Below are 8,181 nucleotides of genomic sequence, written 5' to 3'. Positions count from 1 at the left end.
GGCGATATATATCATATTCTTATAAAACTGAAATATTACGGCCTTACGACATGTAGTTTAATTTTTGAAAAACTCATCTAAGTTTGAGAAAATGATTAGTTTTTTGACGTTTGTTAAAATTAAAATTAGACGATTTACTTGATATGACAATAGAGTACCTAATGAACATGCTAAACCATTAGAGTCCTACAGAAACTGGTTCAATTATAAAAATTGTTGATTTGTGAAAATTTGCTTTTAGAAAATACTCCGATTAACGTTTCCGTTCGTTTTGTTCGTTTTTGTAATAAATCCATTTGGAATACTTTTAATCATTCATAAATTAATTTATTTTTTATTGATTAAGTCGATTATTCTTGTCATGTAACTGTTTCAATGTCAAATTGTTTCAAGGCCAAATTCCAATACCAACTAGTTTTTTTTATTTTAGATTTTTCCTATTATATATTATATTTTTTTAATTTGATTTGAAGTTCTATATACTTTAGTATGCAGAGTGATCAACATTTTGGTTACAAAATATTGCAGATTATTGTTATTGATGACTCTTGCTCCTGAAAGATTCAAAAAATAACTCTCAATTTTCAATTCCTAATTTTTTCGCAGAATATTATCCTATTTGCAGGATCCATATGTGTGTATATGTATGTATGACTGTGTGTATGAATATGCGGATACTATTTTTTGTCGACGATTTCGAAATCACGGATCAACCAATTTGATTACCGTACCAAGTATTACCCGTTAGACAGCGACGCGGCGCTTACTCGGTTTGAAATTTCACCTCTAAAACAACCACGCAGCGCAATCAAAATCAAGATTCAATAAAAAATTTAAAGCGTTCAAAAACTTTAAATTATGGTGCGGAAAGCTCCAGCAATTTAACTTAAGGCACAATACCATGCACTACTAGTTTTGTTTCGTTTAGTTTTCTACTGGAAAACAAGATCGCCGACGATATAGTTATAAATGGTACAAAATATTCATTAAATTTTCCAGTTGCACTTTATAGAATAAATTTGCACGTTTTCTAATTTATATTTGCAAAGCTGCTTAAGCGGAATAATCAAGTAAAATTATTTACTAATATTATCTATGTTTTGTGTTGAGAGTTGTAACCAATGTTCAGGAACAAAATTCACTACAATCAGGTTTAAATATTTTTAATGCCATTACGCGAATGAAAGTTTATAACAGTTCATTGAATAGGATCATGGTGTATCTATATCGTAGAGATTTTATTTTGGTATATGTTTACGTATATATTTATATTTTTTCTAATTTACATAATTTTATGCTTCAACGTAGAAACGGCCTGGCAGGTTATCTTCCAGCTCCGATTCTTCCGACAGTCAAGTTGAAGAGGATGAATCAGAGGAAGAAAGCAGTACGTATTTCTACAAATACAAACATTTCATATATATGCACAGTGCTGGATTTACAGTAGGGGCAATCGGGGCTACTGCCCAGGGCGGCAAATTTTTGGGGGCGGCAAAACTTGGATAGTGAGAAAAAAATTATATACAATATTATCAAATTTTTTTACCAACATTTTTATATTTCAAGAAATATAATTAACAAAACATAATACGATTGCAATGCAAAATTTGGTTTGAAATAACCAATTATTAAAATTTATTATTTTGCCTTGCCTCTCTCTCCGAACGTAAATTATCAAATTGGTTAATAAGTTATTAAATTTGGCAATTTGACTAATATAAAGATCCGTAAACAAGCTGAAAGTTTAAGAAAAATATTTACTTCAGTTCTCGAGCCCTCTTAAAATGACGAATTTGTGCACTTTCAAGCTTATAGCGTCGAAAAAAAATTTAAACTAGTGACTCATGGCATTGTGCCTTAAGACAAATTATTGAAACATCCCGTACTAAAAATTACATTTTATAAAAAGCTTTTCAACTTTTTGCAAAGCAATCGCGCTGCGTAGCTGTTTCAGAGAAGAAATATCGAAACTCAATTACCATTTTTCGTAATTGCCTTTGCCAAAAACTAATCAGCACGTCTCCCCATCAATACAAATCTATTATTTTTTAAATATTTAAGTCGATTTCGGGAACACGGATCAACCGATTTAAATGATTCAATTCCTATTTATAAGGAGACGTGCTGATTAGTTATTGGCCAAGGCAGGTCCAACTGTTTTGAAGATACGGGCCAAAATGCCAAAAATGATAATTCAGTTTTTGAGAAAAGAAGAGTTCAATATCATTCAAAAAAATTTACAGAATAAATAACTGCTTAAGGGGGGCGATACATGTAACAAGAAAAAAAAATCGATTTTTTTTTCATAAATCGTTACAATAACATCTCAAAAATATGCCTGTAAATATTCAAAACAAAATTATCATTATTTATACAATAAAAACTCATTTAAGTGCCACGCCTCAACTCGACGCTTGAGTGCTATTATACTCTTATCTGTTTCTGTGTCAAAACTTTAAACGCGTTTTTCTCAAAACGACATTTTTGAAATTTGCGGGCGGGATAACTCAAAAAGTTCTCAACCGATTCTAATGAAATTTTGCACACATCTACTTTACAGTAATAGCTTCTAGTTGAACTTCAAATATTCCAAAAAAAATTTCAAAAATTAACCCTTTTACCAAAAAAAACCATTGAAAAAAAGGTGAAAAATCGAACTTTTTTTTCTGAGGTGTGTCAATTTACGATTTTGTGACTTTTTTAATTTTTTTTTGATTTAACTAGAAGATATATGTTTTATGAACACGTGCAAACTAATTTTTTTGATTTCAAATCACCGTACGAAAAATGAGAACGCCTGCAAATTGATGGCGTTTTTCGAGAGGGTCTTGGCAGATTTATTTTTACGGCAGCCATTTAAAAAAAAAAATTAAAAAAAATTTTTTTTGTGTATTTTAATATATAATAAATAACCCTAAAAAAGTTCAAAAAGATTCAGTCATTCCTTCCCAGTTTAAAAAGTCCTCAAAAAATGGTAAAAATTAAAGCGATTACATGTATCGCCCCCCTTAAATTTGTGGGAGGCAGGTTTAGCGGTTTCGATAATCCAATAAAAGAAATTGTAAAAGAAACATTTGGCGGACAAAAGTGATCACAAAACATATGCACATCAAATTATCAGATATTTTAAAAATATGTTAATAAGTATAAATTTTGTTTACATTTATATGCGTTCTGTAACATTGTTTATCCGTTAGACTGCGACGCGGCATTTACGCGCTTCTATATTTTGTCCCTACGCAGCTGAAGCAGCGCGATTGCTTTAAAAAAAAGTTCGAAAGTTCGTAAAATTTCAGGGATGGGGCGGCATTTTTGTCAGTGCCCCGGGGCGCCAAATTTCTAAATCCGGCCCTGTATATGCAAATGTGAAGAATGTCATATTACAAATTGATAATATTTTATTAATATTGTTTTAAATCATCAATAAATTTTATATCCACAAATAAGAATTCTAACGAACGAGCGCGGACGAAGATGACGAATAATATTCACAGTCGTTCGTGCTCGTTTGTTAGGTGAGGATGCACCTTTACGCGTACATTTTTTTTTCTTGATACTTTTTATATAAAGCATCGAAACATATTTGATTTAATGTAGTAGTGTGCTGTTGATTCTCTAGATGATGTTATAAAACCAACAACCTATTTAAGCTTGACAGTATTTTGAATAGTACACAAACACGGAACATTTTTTTTTATTTCCATATAAATTACAATCTGTCTCCAAGAGACATTCAGTAATTTGATTGTTGGTGGTAAAAATGGATGCTTAAAAGGATACCCAGTAGTAAACCTTATACATATAAAATATTATTCACAAGTACATATAAAATACTTATAAAATTTACATATAAAATATTATTTGCAAGTAATAATTAAAGTTTTTCTTTAATAAAATATAATAAGTTTGAAAATACTACAAGAAACTGGACATATTGCTGGATTGCTTTATAATAGCATCAGGAAAACTTTTATTATTTACAAATTATATACTAATTCGACTAATAAAATTCATTTTAACCCTCTACAGGCCCGCGTAACTTTAAGGACACGTCAAATTATTCGATGATTTACTAAATATTTAGTTTTTTTTATGAGATGCCGCATAATTCTATAAGGTGGTCAAGACACTCTAGAGTCTAAACTTTTTAACCCGAAATAACATTTTCAGAAACAGAAGTGCAAAAATATTTAATATAAAATTCACAGAATTCACAAATACAAACAAAAATGGTTTAAACAAAATTTTTGTTTTTCATTTACATGTATAATTACTAATTTTTTACTTACCTTTTTTTCGCGTGAAACAAAATTTGGTCCATAGGTGATTAAATTAGGTGTAAGAAAAGTTGCTTGTACTTTCTCATACGTGTATATACTCGACTTAAAATAAGAAGTGATATTTAATTATTTATTTATATTTAATTTATTTTATTCAGATAGGATTTGAAACTGTATATGTCAAAAATGTAATTTTTTCTCATTAAAAACCAATCATTGCCATTTTCAATGTATTTGAATTAATGCACGAACACGGCCTTGTTTTGAATGTATTTTTATAATTCAACTGCTGTTTGTAGGCTTATAATAGCATGTATTGTAGTTTAGAGTTTTAGACTCTAAACTACATTTAGACATGTAGAGTCTGGAATTACTCTAAACTTTCACTCATCGCCATGTTAAGTTTCATTCAAAACTCGAAAATATTTTTTTATCATTTTAAGAATGGTGAAACAGCCGATCTTTAACAAAACCTAACTAGCTCAATTCCCAAATTATACCTTTAGATCGGTATGTGAAATTTTAAAATTGGTTCTGGAATTTCCTGTGATAAAGTGTAAAAATAATTTTGCATTGTTCTGCTTTTCCTAATGAATTTATCGAGTTTCAAACTCCAACGATTCAGAATAACTAACAAGTTCAAATTTCTGACAAAAATATAAACTTCTTCCTGGGAAAGTTACTAGTAGCTCATGTTTTTATTTTGGCTGGCTTTTTACTGTTTTCAGCAGAAAATAATTATCCTAATTGGCTCATCATTTTAGGCACAGACATTAGTACTTCTGAATCAGATGAGTCGTCGATCTCATCACAAAGCTCCTCTGAATCGGACGATTCTAATTCTGAATCTTCTGAAACTGATTCCTCGCCTTCTCCGCCAAGTAGCGCTTCCGAATGAAATCCAGTAGCAGCGCCGCTAGGTGAGAAAAATTAGGTACGTAAACATGTTGAATCTACCAATAATAAATAATTAAGAATAAGTTTTTTCAAATTATTATTTTTAGTATTTGAAATATATAATTTACTATTATATTATATTAACCGAAAATTATATTTGAATTTTGTATTGTTAACAGATAATTTTAATATCGTTTACAACTCACTAAAGACAACATTATAATGAATAATTCTGAATTACAGCAAAGAATGAAATTTATGCGGGACAAGTGAAATAAAAGCCACAATGTGAATTCGGTGATAAATTTTTGTTTTTGTAAACGAACATTTCACTTTAGTATGTTATATGTTTGTAACTTCGATATTTATCTTAATATTTTATTGAACTTTTTAAATTGTATATTTTTATTGTATATTTATAATTGTATATTTTATTTATATAAAACAATTCCAAATGTAAATAATGAATTCAAGAACCAAAAGCAAGACAATATTCAAAATACACCAATAGTCCAGTCATTTTGTCGTTTTGCCGGTACAGTACTCCGGGAATTCTGAAAATTGGTGATCTTATAGATTTTGAGGTGCTCTTGCGAAAATCAACTTTGCCACCTCAAATTTGAACGGCAAGTTGCCGCCATATTGAAAAAATGGCGTCAAAAAACAGCTTTTTTAAAATATCTGCTTTCTGGCTTATTCTACGATAAAAGTATATATGTACGAATTAAACTAGAGAAAATTTCTTAAAATACCTTAGAAAACCGTTTTTCTGTTAAATTGATAGTTTGAGAGTACGGCCGCCTCAAAGTCTTTGCTGCTCTCGCCGTAGTATCAAATCTCTCCATATATGACAGCACTTTGAACTTGACCACATTCCTTCTAATAAATAAATATTTTCAATATTAAATTAAGCGAATAAGATCTCGAAATAAAATAATTCAAATATTTTTCTGTTTTTTTGCTGATTATTTACCACTTCAAGCTAGTTACTTATAGGTACATTTTGGCATATCTTACAAAAAATGGATGTATGTGTATACGATTCTAGAAGTGCAAATTGTAATTCAGTTTTTGAGAGAACAGAGCATCTGATTTGAATAATTCAACAAACATTTTATTTGTATTGATGGAGTGAAGAACTCAACAAATTCAGAAAAATGATAAATTATCATATCTTTTATAAAGATTTTAATAATAAATACTTCTTCAAAAAAAATTTTTTTACAGTATGGTTCAAATGGCTTGCCCATGCAACATTTTTAAGAAAGTAGAATTTTGACAAAAATTTCAAAATTTTTAAAACATTCAAAATTTTCACAAAAATAAAAACCTAAAAAGTCGAAAGTTTTTTGGAATTTTCAAAAATACATTTTTTTATAGTTTTCAAAAATTTTAAAACATTTAAAAATTAGTAAACATTTTTTCGTACACGTTTTAGCTAAAAATTCTAAACCTGCTTTGATAATTCAAAAACTTCAAAAGATATTAAATGTGTTTCGTGCTGATTAGGTTTTTGGTAAAAATCGGTCTAGCCATTTCTTTTTGATTAATTGTTGAGATTTTTTTAACAATTTTGATAAAGATTTGTATAATTTAGAAGGTATTAGGCCTACAAAAATTGGCTAAATTATGCAAATTTATAAAAGATTGGAAAAATGAATGTGAAAATTTCAAAGTTCTAGCGTAATTTTCAAAGTATATGCGATATATATATATATATATATATATATATATATATACATATATATATATAATATATATATATATATATCGATATTTGTTAAAAAGTTCTTATGAAATAAATTTTATTAATTTGTTTAATAATCAATCATAAAAAAATTGGAATTTATTCAATTTTATATTGTTTGTGAAGCACATAAACGTATTCACATATATTCTACGTGAAATTCAATAATACAAGCTTAACTGACTTATTATATTATTTTTAAGTGAAATAGTCAGTCGTTTAAAAATAAAATTGATTTATTTGCAAGTTTGTAAATATTATATATTGTATATTTTTTGATAAAATTATTATTTATCTAAATGAATATTGAATGACAATTTAACTCAGATAATATTTCAAGTATTCATGAATTCATATTCTGCTTCCTATTCTGCTTCTTAGATTATTTTAAAACGTTAATTCTATACTGTGATATCAAATAAGTTGAACAGATTAATTGAAAATAGTCGCAGTGCAGTCAATATTGATCTAATTCTAAACGTTGCTGGCATATGAATAAATATTCATTGTTCTGATCATCAGAAATGACATTGATTAATTGCTATCTAAATTATTTGTTTTAATAAATTTATTATAACTTGGCATGTAGAACTAGATGTCCCGTTCATTCCATTGTTGTGATCGTTGAGATTCGTTTGTAATGATATTAGAGTTGAAGTTGTTGTTATACAAATGCTAAAATTATTTATAGAATAGACACTCATAGGGCAATTGCGATATAAAGGAGCTAATAATATTTGACGGTATAATATTTTATTGAAGCACTCACGACACTATATTTTTTTCTATAAACTATATGTATGTTATTAAATCTAATAAATGAATTACTTTTATATTTTCGTGTGTTTTATGTAAATTTTTCATTTTTAATTTATTATTTTGTACATTATTTTGAAGTAAAAGTTCTTTAGGCGCGACTAGGATGTAAATCTCTACAAATGCAACGGAAGTGCGTTACGGCAGATAAGATAAGATAAGAATCGAGTGCCAATGATTCGTCATTCGCTCTCGATGATATCATTTCTATACGGGTCGATTGTAATTAGTCGTCGCGTCAACGTTGCATGCGTACCGATATCAACAAGGAAATCGGCATAGGTAAATAAACATTTTAAAGTTACATCGTAGTACAAATCTTGATTTAATGAAAAATGCCCGAGTTAGAAAAATATTTTACTCTGTCCCCCGTTAATAATTATAATGAAAATAATAAAACAAATGCAGCATTTGCGCCATGTATTAAACATAAGTTTATTG

General features: G+C 28.5%; 1 long non-coding RNA gene across 1 annotated transcript; it reads left to right on the top strand.

Annotated features, from left to right (window-relative positions):
- Positions 1 to 1,311: 1,311 nt before the first annotated feature.
- LOC113376555 lies at positions 1,312 to 5,460 on the top strand. Its single transcript, XR_003367041.1, has 3 exons — positions 1,312 to 1,387; positions 5,045 to 5,214; positions 5,421 to 5,460. It is a non-coding gene; the product is annotated as an uncharacterized LOC113376555 (long non-coding RNA).
- Positions 5,461 to 8,181: the final 2,721 nt, after the last annotated feature.

Source organism: Ctenocephalides felis, unplaced genomic scaffold, assembly GCF_003426905.1.
Source record: "Ctenocephalides felis isolate EL2017-DRISC unplaced genomic scaffold, ASM342690v1 CF-g0.4_SCAFFOLD_01886, whole genome shotgun sequence".
Lineage (NCBI taxonomy): Eukaryota > Metazoa > Arthropoda > Insecta > Siphonaptera > Pulicidae > Ctenocephalides > Ctenocephalides felis.
The sequence above is the reverse complement of the archived record's forward strand: the minus strand, read 5'-3'. Positions and strand labels throughout refer to the sequence as shown.